The 22228-nt window shown below is 43.6% G+C and overlaps 1 protein-coding gene across 1 annotated transcript in view; it reads left to right on the top strand.

Moving 5' to 3' along the window:
* LOC122794677 (disintegrin and metalloproteinase domain-containing protein 33-like) overlaps positions 1-22228 on the top strand; it is a 2280125-nt gene that overhangs the window by 882542 nt on the left and 1375355 nt on the right. The gene's annotated exons all lie outside the window — the stretch shown is intronic.

Genomic DNA, 22228 nt, shown 5'->3' with positions numbered 1-22228 from the left:
CAGAGAGCAGAAAAAGCAACTTTCTTGATCATAAGTATTTTTTAAACTTTTTAGTTTGCATTTTTCGATCTTTTGAGCTTTTCAACTACTGTTTGTGCCTATATTACTGTTTTATTACCTTATTTTCTTGTTTTTGTGAGCTTATATTGTTGATTGCACTTGTGGGCTAAAGTATTGCTTAAAAGTAACAAACAGGCTAATACACTCAAGTGTACCAGCCTTTGATAGCAATTTAGTCGAAAACAAAGCATTTACTGCATTTTTTCTGTCTGTTTGCAAAAAAAAAAAAAAACAAAAATATTTCTCCTTTCCTAAACTTTCCTAGCTAGTTGTTCCAGTGATCAGATTTTGCTGATCCCTGGGCTTTGTATTTGGTTTCTGTGTTCCTCCATTTTCTTGTGTGGCCAGAGGTAGTTTCTTTACTCACCAGTGGGAGTGGGGAGTACTGAGCTGCTTGTTTGTCCTCAGAGGAGTGGTTAGAAGCAGCAACTAGTAATTCATCAGCCATTTTGGGTCATTTCCTGTTTTTTCCAGCCCCTGCTATAAAGCACGCTTTGGCAGGCTTTTCTGGCATTAGAGAACTAGGCATAGCTCCTCGTGGTCCCCTGCAGAGTTCCTAAGCCAGCAGAGAGCAGAAAAAGCAACTTTCTTGATCATAAGTATTTTTTAAACTTTTTAGTTTGCATTTTTCGATCTTTTGAGCTTTTCGACTATTGTTTGTGCCTATATTACTGTTTTATTACCTTATTTTCCTGTTTTGTGAGCTTATATTGTTGATTGCACTTGTGGGCTAAAGTATTGCTTAAAAGTAACAAACAGGCTAATACACTCAAGTGTACCAGCCTTTGATAGCAATTTAGTCGAAAACAAAGCATTTACTGCATTTTTCTGTCTGTTTGCAAAAAAACAAAAAAAACAAAAAATATTTCTCCTTTCCTAAACTTTCCTAGCTAGTTGTTCCAGTGATCAGATTTTGCTGATCCCTGGGCTTTGTATTTGGTTTCTGTGTTCCTCCATTTTCTTGTGTGGCCAGAGGTAGTTTCTTTACTCACCAGTGGGAGTGGGGAGTACTGAGCTGCTTGTTTGTCCTCAGAGGAGTGGTTAGAAGCAGCAACTAGTAATTCGTCGGCCATTTTGGGTCATTTCCTGTTTTTTCCAGCCCCCTGCTATAAAGCACGCGTTAGTGCACTTTAGCGCGATTTAGCAAGGAGCTGCTACCGTTGCACACTAGGGCAGCGCCGGTTAATCAGATTTAAACTATTAGGGCTACCTAAAGTCCACTCTTCAAATTTTAAAACTACCTTCCTCAAAGTATACTACTGTTCTATTTAGTGTATCCTACAACTATAAATTATCTCTACTTGACTCCCAAGTAGACTATTCTCTAACTGTATAGCGAAGCACTTGCTCCTACAGTACTTATCACCTCGATACAGCACTCTTGTTATAGAAAGTACCCCAAAAAAGCAAACCCCATTTCTCGGTCACCCACATCCCCCAGAACCTTTTCTTAAGTTTTTCTGTCTATTCCTTCTAGCATGTCGAGGGATCAGTTGCTAATGTCCTCTCCTGCTCAGCTGGTGAACCTGGGAATATTGAGGCAATGTTACAATTGCCTCATGTACCTGAACAACACTTTCCTCCTCCCACAAAACACAAATACATGCGAGAGATGCAACTATACGGCCAAACTGAAGGCTGAGCTCTCTCAACATAGGACTGGTATGACCAGACAGGAGGAGAAGGTAACCACACACACTATAGACCCAGTCTCACATAATACCATCACAACCTCAAATCATACACATAAACACACAAAGACATACTCGGAGGCTCTGATCAAAAATCTACCAAAACAGCAGAGGCCACCAAAGCAGACACCCAAACAACTACCACCTCAGAACACAACACCTGCAACACATAGACCACACAGTCAGAGTGTCAAGCAGTCACAGCCCTTAAGGCCAAACACAATGCCAGACACACTAGTCATTGGTGACTCAATAGTCAGACACACTGATGTCCCGCTCACCAGACTGAGTAAGGAGAAGGTCACAGTAAGCTGCCTGTCGGGTGCTAGAATCCGCCACATAGCATGCACTCAGGTCTCTCAACAGCAGGTACAAATGCGACTCAATCATTGTCCACGCTGGTGTTAACGACCTGAGACGTACCTCCTTGGACTACATGAAAAGAGACATAGAGGAGCTCTCTGATTATGTAGCCCAAGCAGGTATGACCCTGACCTTGAGCAGTATCCTACCTTCACCAAGAATGATTCCACAATACAGAGATAAGATGATCAGCTTTAACAATTGGCTTAAACTCTGGTGTCATTCAAAGGGGATCCAATGTCTGTCTGCCTGGGATGACATGCTGGACAAGCCACGCTGCTTGCAAGGGCGGCTTGCACTTGTCACCCTGGGATTCGGATTTTGGCAAAGGCTCTTGCCACCCCATAGTGCCTTTTTAGGCAAGGCTCAAATTCTAAACCTACCACCCTAGAACAAAACAAAGAAAAAAACTAAGGGTAATGCTGCTCAATGCCAGAAGTCTCAACCTCAAGATGCATGCACTCGAGGCCCTTCTCAGTATGGAGAACATCGATGTCTGTGCTGTGACAGAAACCTGGTTCAAGGCTCCTGAGAGCACCCCAGCACTATCAGGTTTTACCTCATATCATGCGTTCGGCCCCAAAACCGGACAATACCAAGAAAGGAGGAGGGTATCCATATTCATCAAGGACACCCACACCTCAAGATTGGTGGCATCGCACGATGCATCGGAAACCATCCAGGTGCAATTAACCATAGGCAAGACTGCTCTGCAATTTGTAGCATGCTACAGGCCACCCTCGCAAACTCAGGAACCTCATATGGCCTTCCTGAAAACACTGGAGGGATAAATGTATCTCGAACACCATCATACTAGGTGACTTCAACTACCCTAATATAGACTGGGAACACTACTCAAGCCCAAACACTCTAGCCCAAAAGTTCCTGGAATTCATAAACTCAAATGTCATGGAACAACTAGTCACCATCCCCACAAGAGGAGAAAACATACTTGATCTCATCATCACGAACATGGGAGCACAATGTTCAATGCCAGAAGTATACCCCTCACTGGTGAGATCTGATCACAAACTAATCTCGCTGGAGGTCCTCATCCCAACCCCACCCGAAATGAAAAAGACCACAGTAAAGAACTTCTCGAAAGCCGACTTCACACTTCTAAAGACTAATGTGGTCTCCTTTAAGGCCCCTGAGCTGGCGGTTAACATTACTCAAACCGCTGAATCACTTACAAATGCCTTCTACCAGCACCTGCAGGGCTGCATGGATCAGGCAATCCCAAGCAAAACAAAGACTCTTTGTACCAAAGGCAAGTGTCCAGTCTGGTGGACCCCAGCCATAAACAAACTCTACAACAAAAGGAGAAAGCTACTACAAGATAGAGCAAAATCCTTAAAAGGTAAGACACCGCTGATCACTATAAGTAAAAAGCTAAGAGCGCTCATAAAATCATCCAAAGCTAATTTTGAGAAAAAATAGCTAAGGACTCTAAAGACAACCATAAGGCATTCTTTAGCTATGTCAGAAACCTAGGAGGAAACTCCCAGATATGCTCAGAATTAGTTCAAAATGATGTGAAGATTACTGATCCTACAGATATTGCCAACATACTGGCTGAAAGGTTCAGTGCAAACTTCTCCCCCCCCTCCCTCCCTAAAGGAGAGATATCTATACCAAATGATTGTAGCCCCCAAACATCTCTAGCCCAGGTGAGAACTGCTCTCTCAAGGCAAAGAACACAGCATCCATGGGACCTGATGGTGTCCCCGGCTGTGTGCTCCATGAACTCAACGAGGAATTAAACCCACAGTTAGGACAGCTGTTTAATCTTAGTCTCACCTCCGGATCATTACCCAGGAGTGGCGCAGTGACTGTGGTCCCACTCCACAAAGGCGGTGCCTCTACCGACCCTGGAAATTACCGTCCCATTAGCTTGACAAGCCTTATCTGCAAAGCCATGGAGAGGATCGTAATGGATCTCATAAATAAAGACATAGGGAACTTGCAGACTTTGGATCCAACCCAGTTTGGCTTTGTCAAAGGCAGATCATGCCTTCTAAACTTGGTTGACTTTTTGAAACAGTCACCAAGGCCATTGTGAGGAAAGGCAGTCCATACAGCCTACCTAGACCTGGCGAAGGCTTTTGATACAATACCTCACTTTCGGGTATCATTGAAAAACTCATCAACTTAAATGTAAACCCATACATTACAAGATGGGTTGCAAACTGGCTGAGTGACAGAACCCACAGGGTCAGAGTTGCTGGCGCCATGTCAGACTCAAAGCCTGTCACAAGTGGTGTCCCACAGGGCTCAGTCCTGGGCCCACTCTTGTTTGGCATCTACTTTTCTGAAGTACAAGCAAACACTGGAGGGTTATGGCTGACAAAGTTTGCAGATGACTGCAAACTCGCCTCCGTAGTTGACAACACATCCGACACAGATATCCTTCAGAAGGGTCTCACAGAAACGGATAACTGGTGCCAGAGCCATGGCCTAAAGTTAAATGCCAAGAAATGCATAGTCATACCCTTCGGGAAAAATAAGGTTACCCTAGCTACCATATAGGTGGCAATCCCTGAACACAGAAGAAGTTATTAGGGACCTGGGAACCCAGGTTGACAGTAACCTTTCATTCGACACTCATATTGCTAAAGTAGTTAGGAAGACCTTCTACATTGCCCACCTTATCATGAAGGGATTCACATCTAGATCAAGGGAAGTCATAGTCTCCCTATACTCATCACTCATCAGACCAATGATCGAGTACAATGCCCCACTCGGAATGTATCTGACCCAACACTTGCAGCAGCTGGAGAGGCCACAAAGTTCCTCACCAAAAGGATAAAGGGTCTCAAAAATCTGTCTTATGCTGCCCGACTGAAAGAACTCCAGTTATATTCAGTTGCTTACCGCTTGCTCAGAGGTGACCTATGCCTGACATACAAGGCCATGTCAAACCCAGATTTGATGAACATGCTTCATCTCAAAAATCTAGATCCCTCAGAGCCACAAGGGCGGAGACTTAAACCTCGACATGGTTATTAATAGGACGTGCTGGAGGGATAGATTCATCACCCAAAGACTCCCTATGCTGTGGAACAAAATCCCGGTTTATGTGAGGCAGAGCACCTCGCTGGCCTTGTTCAAGAGGAATCTTGACCAATGGATGGGAGATCGCAGATACACCCCAGGGGTTACCTCAGTGTCACTGCTCGACAGAGGCACAGCAAAATAATGGGCATAGTTTCTCCAAACTAAAGGGGTGGCGTAAGCCACAAAACTATGGGCTAGGCTTATAAATGCCCTCGGGCAGATAGCCTAGTATGAACCTATGAACCTATGAACTGTATACCCAAATTTCTGTATACTAACTAAATACCCACCCCACATATAAAGCTTCCATGGTGTCACCAACCTCTGTATACTAACTATATTCCCATTATCACACCTACAGCTTAAGTGGTACCACAAATCTCTGTATACTAACTGTATACCAACCCCACATCTGCAGCTTACATGGTGTCACAAACCTCTGTGAACTAACTATATGCCAACCAAACATCTACACTTTATGTGGTGTCACAAACCTGTGTGCTGACTGTGTACCCAACCCCACATATACAGCTTACATGGTGTCACAAACCTCCATATACTAACTATATCACCAACCCGGTCCTCACATCTACAGCTTATATGATCTCACAAACTTCTGTATATTGACTATATATCCATACCACATCTACAGCTTATACAGTGTCACAAACCTCTATACTAACTCTATACTCACCCCCACATATACAGCTTACATGGTGTCACAAACATCTGTATACTAACTATATACCCAGCTTGACATCTACAGTTTACATGGAGTCACAAACCTCTATATGCTAACTATATACCCACCCAACATCTACAGCATACAGACTGTCACAAACCTCTATATACTAACTACATACCAACCCCACATCTACAGGCTTATATGGTGTCAAAAACCTCTGTATAGTAACTACAGTATACACCCAGCCCTACATCTCTCAATACTAACTATATACCCAGCCCCACATCTCTGTATACTCACCATATACCCAGCCCCACATCTCTGCATACTAATTATATAGTCAGCCCTACATCTCTCAATACTAACTATATACCCAAACCCACATCTCTGCATGCTAACTATATACCCCGCCCCACATCTCTGTATACTAACTATATACCCAGCCCCACATCTCTGTATACTAACTATATACCCAGCCCCACATCCCTGTATACTAACTATAAACCCAGCCCCACATATCTGCATACTAACTATATACTCAGCTCCACATCTCTGTATACTAACTATATACCCACCCAACATCTACAGCATATATGTTGTCACAAACCTCTGTATACTAACTATATACCCAACACATATATATGGCTTATGTGTTGTCACAAAACTCTGTACACTAACTGTATACCCTCCCAACATCAACAGCTTATGTGTTTTGTACTAACTGTGAACCCAACCCCACATGTACAGCTTACATGGAGTCACAAACCTCTATATACTAACTATATACTCACCCAACAGCTACAAGCTTACATGTGTCATAAACCTTTGTAAACTAACTATATAGCAAACCGACATCTACAGCCTACAGGCTGTCAGAAACCTCTGTATATTAACTGTATACTCAGCCCTACATCTCTCTCTCTACTAACTATATACCCAGCTCCCCATCTCTGTATAATATGTGTCATGGTGTCATGTTGCATCCACTTGCTGTAAGCTGTGTTGTTGTTAAACTAAGCTGAGTAAGGAAGTTTGTGCCTTCAGTGGCAATGGGCGAGTGCAGAATGTGGAAGGAGGAACAGCGGTAACCAGACCTGACTGAAGGGTAGAGTTTCGAAGGATCAGATCTGAATTGTTGGTTGGAGGATCTGGTTTTGTTTGGGAAGTTAATAATGGTGTTGGAGAAGAAATGGTGACTGTTTGGATTATCGGAGAATTCTTGAGCTGGATGTGGCCATTTGGACCTTCAGATAGCAGCGGTTGTTCGTATACAGTAGCAATTGCCCAATTTCTTGTCTGCCAGGTTTTGTTTTGCATCAGAATTAGTCTGTGGTGTCAGAGGGGATGATCTGGACTTATGATATGCTACTGTTGGAGAGGAAGATGGTGCTGATGTGGACAGAGAGAATATGTTGGTGTTAGAGAGGGAGATGGTGGTGATGAGGATAGAATGGATTGAGGAAATTGTGGTTGTTGGATCTTTGTGCTTTCTATGTTTTTCTGTGCCTTCCTTGTATCTGTTGTCACTGATGTCCATGTGTGCTTTTCTTACTGTGCTGCTGCGGTTTGTTTTTTCCATCTGTACATGAGCTTGGAGGAACAAAATTTCATTAATCTGTGCTTTTCATGCATGGTCTGAATGACATTAAAGTTATTTTTGAATTTGACTTTCTTTTCGAACTTCTCTGTATACTAACTATATACCCAACCCCTCATCTCAGTATACTAACTATATACCCAGCTACACACCTCTGCATACTAACTATACACACAATCCACGTCTCTGATTACTACAATAAACCCAAACCCACATCTCGTATACTAACTGTATACCCACCCCCACATCTCTGTATACTAACTGTATATCCATCCCAACATCTCTGTATACTAACTGTATACCCACCCCCACATCTCTGTATACTAACTGTATACCCACCCCCACATCTCTGTATACTAACTGTATACCCACCCCCACATCTCTGTATACTAACTGTATATCCATCCCCACATCTCTGTATACAAACTACATACCCAGATCCACATCTCTGTATACAAACTATATACCCATCCCCACATCTGATTATTACTATAAACCCAACCCTACATCTCTGTATACTAACTATATATCCCTCCCCACTTCCATGTATACTAACTGTATACCCAACCCCACATCTCTGTATACAAAGTGTATACCCATTCCCACATCTCTGTAATATTATACCCAGCCACACACCTCTGTATACTAACTATACACACAACCCCACATCTCTGTATACTAACTATATACCCAGCTCCACACCTCTGTATACCAACTGTATACCCAGCCCCACATTTACAGCTTATATTATGCCACAAACCTCTGTATACTAACTATATACCCAGCCCCATATCCCCTGTATAATAACTATATACCCAGCCCCACATCTCTGTATACTAACTATATACCCAGCTCCACACCTCTGCATTCTAACTGTATACCCAGCCCCACATCTACAGCTTATATTATGTCACAAACCTCTGTAGACTAACTTTACATCCAGCCCCACATCCCTGTATATTAACTATATACCCAGCCAGATATATCTGTATACTTACTGTATACCCAGCCCCACCTCAGTATACTAACTATATACCCATCCACACAACTCTGTATACTAACTATATACCGAGCCATACACCTCTGTATACTAACTATATACCCATCTCCATATCTCTGTATACTAACTATATATCAACCCCACATCTCTGTATACTAACTATATAACTAACCTCACATCCCTGTATACTCACTATATACTCAGCCTCACATCTCTGTATATGTAACTAAATACCCAGCCCCACATCTGTGTATACTAACTATATATCCAGCACCACATCTGTGTATACTAACTATATACCCAGCCCCACATCTCTGTATACTAACTACAGTATATACCCAACCCCACATCTCTGTATACTAACTATATACCCAGCCCCACATCTGTGTATACTAACTATATACCCATCCTCACATTCCTGTATACAAACTATATAACTAGCCTCATATCTCTGTATACTCACTATATACTCAGCTCCACACCTCTGTATATGTAACTATATACCCAGCCCCACATCTGTGTATACTAACTATATACAGGTGGACAGTGGTATCAACTTCAATAACCACATCGCCACAACAGTCAGGAAATCCTTCTATGTGGCATACCACATCATTAACAGCTTTTCATCCAGAAAAAAGGAGGTCATTGTCCCACTGTACTCATCCCTCATTAGACCAATTATAGAATACGATGCCCCATTTGGTATGTACCTCTCATGACATCTGCAACAACTGGAAAGGCCACAGAAATACCTCACTAAAAGAATCACAGGCCTAAAGCAGATGCCCTATGCTGACCGCCTTAAAAAACTCCAGCTATACTCTGTCGCATATCGTCTACTCCGAGGCAATCTCTGCTTAACATACAAGGCCATGTCAAACCCAGAGCTGTTAAACATACTACACTTAAAGAAATCCCAATCCCTCAGAGCCACATGCTCCAGGGATCTAAATCTTGTCATCACAATAAACAAAACATGCTGGAGGGATAGATTCCTGACCCAGAGACTCCCCAGACTCTGGAACAGACTGCCCATACATGTCAAGCAGAGCGCCTCTTTGGCCCTCTTCAAAAGGAACCTTCATGATTGGATAGGAGAAAGGAAATTCACCCTGGGGATCATGTCAGTCACCCTGTTAGACAGGGGTCCAGGGAAGTAAATAGTGTGGGAAGAAATAGCCAAGGAATTGTTATGGCTAGGCTTGTATAGGCCCTAGGGGCTATAGCCTAGTACCAACCTATGAACCTATGAACCTATACCCAGCCCCACATCTCTGTATACTAACTATATACCCAGTTCCCAAATCTCTGTATACTAACTATATACCCAGCCCCACATCTCTGTATACTAACTATATACGCAGCCCCACCTCTCTGTATGTGTAACTATATACCCAGCCCCACATCTCTGTAAACGTAACTATATACTCAGCCCCACATCTCTGTAAACGTAACTATATACCGAGATCTATGTCTCTGTAAACATAACTATATTCCTAGTCCCCACACCACTGTATACTAACTATATACCCAGTCCCCACACCTTTGTATACTAATTATATACCCAGCTGCACATCTCTGTATACGTAACTATATACCAGCCCCAAATCACTGTATGCTAACTATATACCCAACCCACATCTCTGTAAATGTAACTATATACACCGCTACACACCTCTGTGTACTAATAACTAATTAAGTTATCCCCTTTGGGAAAAAACAATCATCCATGAATTACCATATAGGTGGCAGTACACTAAACACAGAAAGTGTGATAAGAGACTTAGGGACACAGGTGGACAGTGGTCTCACCTTCGATAACCACATCTCCACAACAGTCAGGAAATCCTTCTATGTGGCACACCTCATCACGAAGGGCTTTTCATCCAGAAAAAAGGAGGTCATTGTCCCACTGTACTCATCCCTCATTAGACCCATTATAGAATACAACACCCCATTTGGTATGTACCTCTCAAGACATCTGCAACAACTTGAAAGGCCTCAGAAATACCTCACTAAAAGAATCACAGGCCTAAAGCAGATGCCCTACGCTGACCGCCTTAAAAACTCCAGCTATACTCTGTGCATATCGTCTACTCAGAGGCGATCTCTGCTTAACATACAAGGCCATGTCAAACCCAGAGCTGTTGGACATGCTACACTTAAAGAAATCCCAATCCCTCAGAGCTACAAGCTCCAGGGATCTAAACCTTGTCATCACAATAAACAAAACATGCTGGAGGGATAGGTTCCTGACCCAGAGACTCCCCATACTCTGGAATAGATTGCCCATACATGTCAAGCAGAGTGCCTCTTTGGACCTCTTCAAGAGGAACCTTGACGATTGGATGGGAGAAAGGAAATTCACCCCAGGGATCACGTCAGTCGCCCTGCTAGACAGGGTTCCAGGAAAGTAAATAATGTGGGAAGAAATAGCCAGGGAATTGTTATGGCTAGGCTTGTATAGGCCCTAGGGCTGATAGCCTAGTACCAACCTATGAACCAACCTATGAACCTATAATTATATACGCAGCCCCACATCTCTGTATACTAACTATATACCCAGCCCCACATCTCTGTATACTAACTATAAATCCAGCCCCACATCTCTGAAAACTAACTATATACCCATCCCCACATCTCTGTGTGCTAAGTATATACCAAACCCCACATCTCTGTATACTAACTATATAACCATCCCCACATCTCTGTATACTAACTATATATCCAGTTCCCATATCTCTCTATACTAACTATATACCCATCCCCACATCTCTGTATACTAACTAAATACCCATCCCCACATCTCTGTATACTACCTAAATACCCATGCCACATGTCTGTATGCTAACTATATACCCAGCCCCACATCACTGTATACTAACTATATGCCCAGCCCCACATCTCTGTATACTAACTATATACCCATCCCCACATCTCTGTATCCTAACTATATACCCATCCCCACATCTCTGCATACTAACTATATACTCATCCCCACATCTCTGAATACTAACTATATATCCAGCCACACATCTCTGTATACTAACTGTATACCCAGCCCCACATCTGTGTATACCTACTATATACCCAGCCCCACATCTGTGTATACTAACTATATACCCGGCCCCACATGTCTGTATACTAACTATATATCCATCCCCACATCTGTGTATACTAACTATATACCTAGCCCCACATCTGTGTATACTAACTATATATCCATCCCCACATTCCTGTATACTGACTATATACCCAGCCCCACATTTCTGTATACTAACTGTATACCCAGCCCCACATCTCTGTATGCTAACTATATACCCAGCCCCACATCACTGTATATTAACTATAGTATATACCCAGCCCCACATCTCTGTATACTAACTATATAATCAGCCCCACATCTCTGTATACTAACTGTATACCCATTTCCCACATCTCTGTATACTAACTATATATCCAACCTAACATCTCTGTATACTAACTATATACGCAGCCCCACCTCTCTGTATGCGTAACTATATACCCAGCCCCACATCACTGTATACTAACTATATACCCCACCCCACATTTCTGTAAACGTAACTATACACCCAGTCCCCACATCTCTGTCTACTAATTATATACCCAGCCCCACATCTATGTAAACTAAATATATTCCCAGCCCCACATTTCTGTATACTAATTATATACCCAGCCCCACATCTCTGTATACTAACTATATACCCAACCCCACATCTATGTATACTAAGTATATACCCAGCCGCACATCTCTGTATACTAACATTATACCCAGCCCCACATCTCTGTATACTAACTATATACCCACCCACCCACATCTCTCTATACTAACTATATACCCATCTCCACATTTCTATATACTAACTATATACCAAACCCCACATAGGTTCATAGGTTCATACTAGGCTATCTGCCCTGGGGCAATTATAAGCCTAGCCCGATTCTGTATGGCTTACGCCACCCCTTGATTTGAGTATACTGTGCCCTTTTTAAGGTTTAGTTTACTGTGCCTCTGTCTAATAGTGACATGGGAGTAATTCCTGGGACAAACCTATGATCCCCCATCCACCTATCGAGATTCTTCTTGAAGAGATTCCGTGAGGTGCTCTGCCTCACATGAACTGGAATTCTATTCCAGAGCGAAGGGAGCCTCTGGGTTATGAACCTGTCCCTCTAGGAAGTTCTATTTATTTCTGTGCTGAGGTTCAAGTCCCTCGAGCGTGTGGCTCTAAGGGATTTAGATTTACTGAGGTGGAGCATGTCCATTAATTCTGGATTTGACATAGCTTTGTATGTCAGGCATAGATCGCCTCGAAGTAGGCAGTATGCAACTGAGTAGAGCTGGAGTTTTTTTAACCGAGCAGCATATGGCATTTGTCTGAGACCCTTGATCCTCTTGGTGAGATACTTTTGGGGTCTCTCTAATTGCTGCAGGTGTCGGGTAAGGTACATCCCAAAAGGGGCATTGTATTCTATGATGGGCCTGATGAGGGATGAATAAAGGGGCACGATTACCTTTCTTGATCTAGATGTGAAACCCTTTGTGATGAGGTGGGCTGTGTAGAAGGTCTTTCTAACCACTTTGGCGATGTGGTTTTCAAAGGAGAGATTGCTATCAACTTGGGTCCCCAGGTCCCTAATAACTTTCTCTGTACTTAATGGGTTTCCACCTATGTGGTAATTTGTGGGCACATTGATTGCCAAAGGGTATGACTATATATTTTTTGGCATTTAACTTTAAACCATGGCGCTGGCACCAGTTATCTGTCTCTGTGAGACCTTTTTGAAGGATGTTTGTGTCAGCTGGAGAGTCGATTATGGCACCCAGTTTGCAGTCGTCTGCAAACTTGGTGAGCCATAGTCCTCCCACGTTTGCCTGTACCTCGGAAATGTATATACCGAACAAGAGGGGTCCCAGGACAGAACCCTGTGGGATGCCACTTGTGACCGGTTTCGAGTCTAACATGGCTCCAGCAACTCTCACTCTGTGGGTTCTGTATTTGAGCCAGTTTACGACCCATCATGTGACATAGGGGTTTATATTTAAGCTGGATAGCTTATCTATGATGCCCGAGTGGGGTATTGTGTCAAATGCCTTTGCAAGGTCCAGATAGGCTGTGTGGACTACCTTCCCTTCATCTATGGCTTTGGTGACTGTTTCGAAGAAGTCAACCAGGTTCAAAAGGCAGGACCTGAACTTGACAAAGCCGAACTGGGTAGGATCTAGTGTCTGTAGGTCCCCAATGTCTTTGTTTATGAGCTCCATGATGATCCTCTCCATAGCCTTGCAGACTAAGCTAGTCAGGCTTATGGGGTGATAGTTTCCAGGGTCCGTAGAGGCTCCACCTTTGTGGAGTGGGACCACTGTTGCTGTACGCCATTCTGTGGGCACATATCCTGTAGTGAGGCTGAGATTGTATAGCTGTTTTATTTGAGGGATTAGCTCCTCTTGGAGTTCATGTAGGACGCAACCTGGGATGCCAACTGGTCCCATGGAAGCAGTGTTTTTTGCTTTGGAGAGGGCAGCCTTCACCTGAGCATCAGAGATGTTTGGGAGGCAGCCCTCTGCCGGGATAGATACTTGCTCTTTTGGGGGGGGGGAGTTTGCACTGAACCTGTCTGCCAGGATATTGGCGATATCTGTAGGTTCAGTGTATTTTTTGTCGTTTAGAATCAGCTCAGAACAGGTCTGGGAGTTGCATCCCAGGTTCCTAACATAACTGAAAAAATCCTTATGATTGTTTTTGGTGACCTTTTCAGCTCCATATTCCATTCATAGGTTCATAGGTTCATACTAAGCTATCTGCCCTAGGGCATTTATAAGCCTAGCCAGAATGTGTTTGGCTTTCGCCACCCATTTTAAATTTATTTTGCTATGCCCTTTTTCGAGGTTAGTATACTGTGCCTCTGTCTAACAGTGACACAGAAGTGATACCCGGGGTAAACCTATGATCTCCCATCCACTCATCAAGATTCCTCTTGAAGAGAGTCAATGAGGGGCTCTGCCTAACCTGGACTGGGATTTTATTCCAGAGTGAAGGGAGCCTCTGGGTTATGAATCTGTCCCTCCAGCATGTCCTATTTATTTCAGTGCTGAGGTTCAAGTCTCTCGAGCGCGTAGCTCGATGGGATTCTAATTTTCTGAGGTGCAGCATGTCCATTAATTCCGGGTTGGACATGGCTTTATACGTCAGGCACAGATCACCTCTGAACAGGCGGTATGCCACTGAGTAGAGCTGGAGTTTCTTTAACCGGGCAGCATATGGCATCTGTTTGAGCCCTTTGATCCTCTATATACCAAACCCCAAATCTCTGCATACTAACTATATATCCATTTCCCACATCTCTGTATACTAACTATATACCAAATTCTAACATCTCTGCTTATTATATACCCTGCCCCACATCTCTGTATACTAACTATATACCCAACCGCACATCTATGTGTACTAACTATATAACCATCCCCACATCTCTGAATACTAAATATACACTCAGTCCCCATATCTCTATATACTAACTATATACCCATCCCCACATCTCTGCATACTAAATATACACCCAGTTCCCACATCTCCATCTAGTAACTATATACCCATCCCCACATGTCTGTATACTAATTAAATACCCATCCCCACATGTCTGTATACTAAATGTATACCCAGCCCCACATCTGTGTATACTAACTATATACCCATTCCCCACATCTGTGTGTATTAACTATATACCCAGCCCCACATCTGTGTATACTACCTATAAACTCAACATCTCTGCTTACTATATACCTTGCCCCACATCTCTGTATACTAACTATATACCCATCCCGACATCTGTGTATACTAACTAGATACCCAGCCCCACATATGTGTATACTACCTATAAACCCATCCCCACATTCCTGTACACTAACTATATACGCAGCCCCACATTTGTGTATGCTAACTGTATACCCAGCCCCAAATCTCTGTATACTAACTATATACCCAGCTCCACATCACTGTATACTAACTGTATATCCAGCCCCACATCTCTGTATACCAACTGTATACCCAACCCCACATCTCTGTATACTAACTATATCCCCAGCAACAAATCTCTGTATACTAACTATATACCCAGCTCCACATCACTGTATACTAACTGTATATCCAGCCCCACATCTCTGTATACCAACTGTATACCCAACCCCACATCTCTGTATACTAACTATATCCCCAGTCCCACATCTCTGTATACTAACTATATACCAGCCCCACATCTCTGTATACTAACTATATACCCAGCCCCACATCTCTGTATGCTCACTATATACCCAGCCCCACATCTCTATACACTAATTATATACCCAGCCCCACATCTCTGTATATTAACTATATCCCAGCCCCACATCTCTGTATACTTACTACAGTATATACCCAGCCTACATCTCTGTATACTAACTACAGTATATACCCAGCCCCACATCTCTGTATACTAACTATATACCCAAAGCCACATCTGTGTATACTAACTATATAACAAGCCTCACATCTCTGTATACTTATTATATACCCAGCCCGACATCGCTGTATACTAACAATATCCCCTGCCCCACATCTTCCTTCCAACCCCCTTTCACACCATCCCCCACTCTGGAATCATAGATAGTCTTCCTAAACTGGGCATTAATCCCTACATCACTCGATGGGTTGCCAACTGGCTTACTGATAGAACCCACACTGTAAAAGTAACCGACTCAAAATCCAGCTCCAGACAAGTGACAAGTGGAATACCTCAGCATTCAGTCCTGGGACCGCTCTTGTTTGGCATCTACTACTCTGAAGTACAGGCCAGCACTAACAGATTCTGGCTAACAAAGTTTGCAGATTACTGGAAAGTAGGAGCCATTACTGAATCCCCAAATGATGTGGATATTCTACAAAAGGGCCTTACAGAAACAGATGTTTGGTGCCAGAGCCATGGGCTCAAGCTCAATGCCAAGAAATGTATAGATGTTCTTCATCTCACATTGCTGCAGTCCTAACACTTGGGTAGTCCGCTGTCCCAGTTGGCCCGAATACCAAAGTATAAGGCTGACGTCGGTCAAGGCGCATTAGTCTGACGTCAGGACGTCAGGGTACAAATGCGCATGACCGACGTCATATCCTAAGTCTTTTTTGCCGCATGGTCCGATGCAGAAGCAGTACTGCGAGTGCAGGTTGGCGTTCTGAAATTTTCTGAAGTCGGAGTTTCAGACCGAATCAAAGTTGGCTAAGTACCCCGTTGGGGAATATTTTGTTTTTTTCTTGCCTCAGTATTTAACCGGATGTCAGAAAAAGTGAATAACTGTATTTCTTGTGGGAAACAGATACCTCATAGGGATTACCATACCTTGTGTATACCTTGCTTAGGGCCTGAGCACGACGTTGTTGGATGTCGCTCTTGTGCTAGATTTAACAAACGCACTATAAAGAGAAGATTAGACTGTGCCAGGTTAGTTTTGGGAAGCGTTGTAATTATAAAATGCCGTCGGATGCTCCGGCGCCCGCTTCGTCTAAAAGCGCAAGGACAAAGCAGCAAAGCCTAGGTTGGAAGAACCGTCTGTCCCGGACGTCGGTTCTTTAGAGGGCTCGGTGGAGCGGAGGTTCTGCCAGAAGTTTCTTTGGAGTCTCAGGGAGAGACTTTACTGTTACAAGATGTGTCCTCTCAGGAGGTAGGCCAGGCTGAAGGGGCTTCTCAGGTAGCTGTTCTCCCTCCTTCCTAAGGTGGTTAGGCCCTCCTTCTGTTTCCAAGGCTTCTTCGAGAGGCAGGCCAGGTTTAACTTCAGTGGGTGTCTCTCCTAGTTCTTCAGGGTCTCTGCCTAAGAAACATATGCTTAAAATGGCGGAAGATTTGATTACTATGATTAGAGGTTCTATGCCCCCTCCTGATAAGAGGCCTAGGGTGGAACCTGAGCTTGAGAGTTTTGAGCAGTGTTCGAGGCTTCTGAGTCTTGACTGAAGACTTACAGGAGTATCCTCCTTATTCTGATTCTGATGTAGATGATTCTACTCCTTGGCTTCTCCTCCTGAGGATTTTTCTTTTCAGAGACTCTTCATTCCATGAGGGAGCATTTTAAATGGGAAGGTCAAGATTTCTCTGATTCCAGGAAAAGGCTTAGGGAATTTTGTTTCTACCCCAGCATAGGCCTTTAGCTATACCTCCTGTTCTGGATGTGGTGGAAGATGTTTTGCAGAGGCTTCCCTGAACCCTGATTCTTTGCCTCCTGCCCCAGTTAAACCGGATAGGTATTATAGGGTGCCTGAAGCTCATAAGTATCTTTTAAGAGTCCTAGGGCAGACCCAGAAACTGTTTCTCAGGGGCCTAAAGGTGTTAAGGCTTCTGTTGTTAAAAATCCTGTTCCTCCTGATAAAGAGGCAAGGGCTTTGGATAGATGGGGAAAGAAGGTGTATACTTCTTCCACTTTAGCCATGAGGGCTTTGAATTGCCAGTTCCACATGTTAAAATACCAAAATTATCTCCTTTCACAATTGAAGTCTAAGGTGGATGCTCTGGTGGAAGGTATTGAGTGTAAAGAGTTGCAGGATTTAGTTCATGTTTCTGAACAGGTGGGTAAGCATTCTTTGCAATGTGGTTTTGATGCTGTACAGGCCTCTTCGAGGGTGGCTGCCACTGGTTCTGTTCTTCGCAGGCACGCCTGGCTGAGGGATCAGAATTTAGCTGAGCATGTTAAGACGAGGATTTTAGATGCTCCGTTACAATCTGATGTGTTGTTTGGTTCGCCTGTGGAAGCAGTTTTAAAGAAAATGGAGGACAAGGCTAAGTCTATGCAGACTGTTAAAGATTTTTGCAGGTTCAGCCTCCAAGTTTAGTAGAAATTGGCCTACTAAGGGGTGGACATATCCTTCTTATGATTCCCAGTCTAGGGGTAGGTCTAGGCGTGGTAGGGGCAGAGCTCAAGGTTCTTTTAGGCCTAGAACAGGAGTTCACCTGCTCAGTCTTCTGGTGAGGGCAGGGGTCAGTCCTTTCGTAAACAGACCCAATGACCTGCCTTTTCAGCTGCCAGAGCCTTCTCGTCTGGCAGCACCTTTGGGAGGAAGGCTGGCACTTTTCAAAGAAAATTGGAGTTTAATTACCCAAGACAGATGGGTATTGGATATCATTCACCACGGTTACAGGTTTTATTTCCATACCTTGCCTCCTTTCAAAGGCATGCCAGACATTCCTCCTCTACAAAGAAAAGAGGCTCACAAGCAAATTTCTCTGTTACTCCAAATAGGGGCCATTCAGCGGTTCCTGTGCCAGAAAGGGGCCTAGGATTTTATTCTCGCCTGTTCCTAGTACCAAAAGGGGAACACGTGGAGACCAATTTTGGATTTATCTATCCTCAACACTTATCTGGACATTCCCAAGTTCAAAATGTTGATGTTACAACAGCTTTTACCTCTGCTGGGAAAAGATCACTGGATGGTAACTTTAGATCTCAAGGAGGCTTACCTTCATGTGCCTATCAGACTAAGTTGCAGGAAGTATCTGCGTTTTCGAGCTGGGAATTCCCATTATCAGTTCTCTGCATTGCCCTTTGGCTTATCTACTGCGCCCAGAGTATTCACAAAGTTCTGGCTCCAGTGATAGCGTACTTCAGGCTAAAAGGAATACAAATCTATCCTTACTTGGGCGACTGCCTGATTCTGGCTCAAGAAAAGGAAGACCTTTTCAGCATTTGGAATATGTGATAGCAGTGCTAAGATGCCTGGGGTATTCTGTGAACGAAATAAAGTCCAGTCTAGTACCCTCTCAAGACATGTGCTTTCTGGGTGTGAGACTGAATACAGCAACCCAGATGGCCTTTTTAACCCCGGACAAACAAAGAATCTTTCCCTTTACTTCCATCAACTATCTCTTCAGTCCGGGCTGACTGCAAGGACAGTCCTTCAAGCCTTAGGGTTCATGGCATCTTGTATTCTGGTGCTTCCCAATGCCAAACTGCATATGAGAAAGCTGCAATGGTATCTCAAAAATGTATGGACACAGCACTGCCAGGATTTGGACACTGTCATTCAAATAATACCTTGCATTCAAAAGGAATTTTTGTGATGGGCTCAGGAATGTCACCTAAACAAGGGACTCTCTGTGACCCGGCCAGAGGCGAGTCAGATTCTAACGACAGATGCCTCAGACATAGCTTGGGCAGCTCATCTGAATGGAAAGTGGATACAAGACAAGTGGCCTGCCAGACTACAGCATCTACATATCAACATGAAGGAGATGTTAGCAGTCCAGTTTGCATTAATGGCTTTCAAGGAGTTACTTCTTCCAGGGCAGGTGTTGATTCTAACAGACAACACAACTGTCATGTGGTACATCAACAAGCAAGGGGAACACATTCTTATCCTCTATGCAGGCAAGCAATGATTTTGTGGGAGACTGCGCTCAGCTTGCAACTAACTCTTCAGGCTAGGTTTGTGCCGTGAGCAGAGAAGTCCTTAGCAGATGTGTTAAGCAGGCAAATCATGGATCCCCAGGAGTGGAAACTGGATCTTCATGTATTTGGAAAATTGACAGTGTCATGGGGAACTCCAGACATAGATCTGTTCGCTTCTCCACTAAACCACCAACTGCCAAAGTTTTGCACGAAAAGGTTTCATCACACAGCTTGGAAAGTGGATGCTCTTTCTTTCAGTTGGAAAAATCTTCATGTGTATGCCTTTCCACCTCTGCCTCTCCTCCCAAAGGTACTCCTAAAGGTCAGACAAGACAAGCCAAGGATGATTTTAATAGCTCCAGATTGGCCTCGGCAACACTGGTACCCATTACTGAGGAGTCTGGTAAGGAAGCCTCCATGGCCTTTACCTTTGATTCCACACCTATTGTCTCAGAGGGACGGTCATCTACTCAATGTCAAGCTTCACTCTCTTCATCTAACAGCCTGGCATATTCTGTTTTGAACCACAGCAGGTCTCAACTTCCTCAACAAGTTTTGAATGTGATTATGGAAGCCAGAAGACCTAGTACAAGGAAAGTGTACGAGAAAAATGGAAGAGATTTTTATTTTGGAGTGCAGCAAAGGATTTGGAGGTTTCTGAGCCTAATTTGAGTGTGGCTCTTCAATATCTTACTGAGTTATTGGACAAAGGTTTGTCTTTCTCTTCCATTAAGATTCATGCTGCAGCAATTTCAGCTCACTATGATTGTGACCCACCATTGTTTTCTCATCCTTTGTTCAAGCAATTTCTTAGAGGGGCAAAGAATATAAGACCCCACGTAGAGCTCCTACTCCTGCTTGGGACCTCAATTTTGTGTTGGAGAAACTTACTCTACAACCTTTTGAGCCTCTGGCTACTGCTGAATTGAAATACTTGTCATGGAAGACTGCTTTTTGTTGGCCATTACTTCTGCAAGAAGGGTTTCTGAATTGCAGGCCCTTATGGCGGTTGAGCCTTTTTGATTTTCCATAAGGATAGGGTATCATTACGTACTAATCCTTCCTTTATGCCTAAGGTGGTCTCTAGTGTGGCTTTAAACCAAACTATTCATTTGCCTACTTTTTATGCAGATCCCCAAAATAAGGGGAAAAGATTTTGCACACTTTAGATGTACACAGGCAGTTGCGTTATTATTTAAGCAGGACTAAGGATTTTAGGCAGTCTCAGCAGTTGTTTGTTTCTTTTGCTTTGAGTTCTCAGGGCAAGCCTGTGTCAAAACAAACTATTTCTAAGTGGATTGGGTTTTGCATTGCATTTTGTTATTCCCATCATGGCAAGGAGATTCCAGCTGGGATTAGGCCTCATTCCACTAGGGCTACTGCCACTTCAACAGCATTTCTAAGGGGTGGCAACTAAGGATATTTTGGAGGCAGCTACTTGGAGTTCAGTGCATACTTTCTCTAAGCATTACCACCTTCCTCTCTACTCTAAATCTAGGGCTGGTTTTGCCACGGCTATTTTGCAGGGCATGTTGACAGCTCCTGCTTCTTTATGATTTGCCAGCCTCCCTTACCTCTGCTTTGGGATTCTACCCAAGTGTTAGGACTGCAGCAATGTGAGATGAAGAACATAGTACAGTTTTGTACCTACCATAAATGTAGATGTTCAAGATCCACATTGCTGCAGTCCAATTTACCCTTCCTCCTTCCCCTCTGTGTTTAGGGGTGGTTGTGTGGGTGGGGTTGTACTTTTGTAAATTTGTATATATTGTACATATATTTGGTACAGGAGTGTTTGGTGTTTTGGTTTTGGCCTTATCTTTTAGGGTCTTCTGACATCTGGGGCAAGAAAAGACTGAGGATATGACGTCGGTCATGCGCATTTGTACCCTGACGTCCTGACGTCAGACTAATGCGCCTTGACCGACGTCAGCCTTATACTTTGGTATTCGGGCCGACTGGGACAGCGGACTACCCAAGTGTTAGGACTGCAGCAATGTGGATCTTCGAACATCTACATTTATGGTAGGTACAAAACTGTACTTTATCCCCTTTGGGAAAAACCATGTACCCATGAATTACCACATAAGTGGCAGTACACTAAACACCTAAAGTGTGATAAGGGACTTAGGGACACGAGTGGACATTGGTCTCACCTTCGATAACCACATCGCCACAACAGTCAGGAAATCCTTCTATGTGGCATACCACATCATTAGGGGCTTTTCATCCAGAAAAAAGGAGGTCAGTGTCTCACTGTACTCATCCCTCATTAGACCTATTATAGAGTACAATGCCCCATTTGGTATGTACCTCACAAGACATCTGCAACAACTGGAAAGGCCAC

This window comes from Protopterus annectens, chromosome 2.part1, assembly GCF_019279795.1.
Source record: "Protopterus annectens isolate FY-2018-M chromosome 2.part1, PAN1.0, whole genome shotgun sequence".
NCBI lineage: Eukaryota > Metazoa > Chordata > Ceratodontiformes > Protopteridae > Protopterus > Protopterus annectens.
Note: the sequence above shows the minus strand (reverse complement) of the source record. Positions and strands in the feature narration are given on the sequence as shown.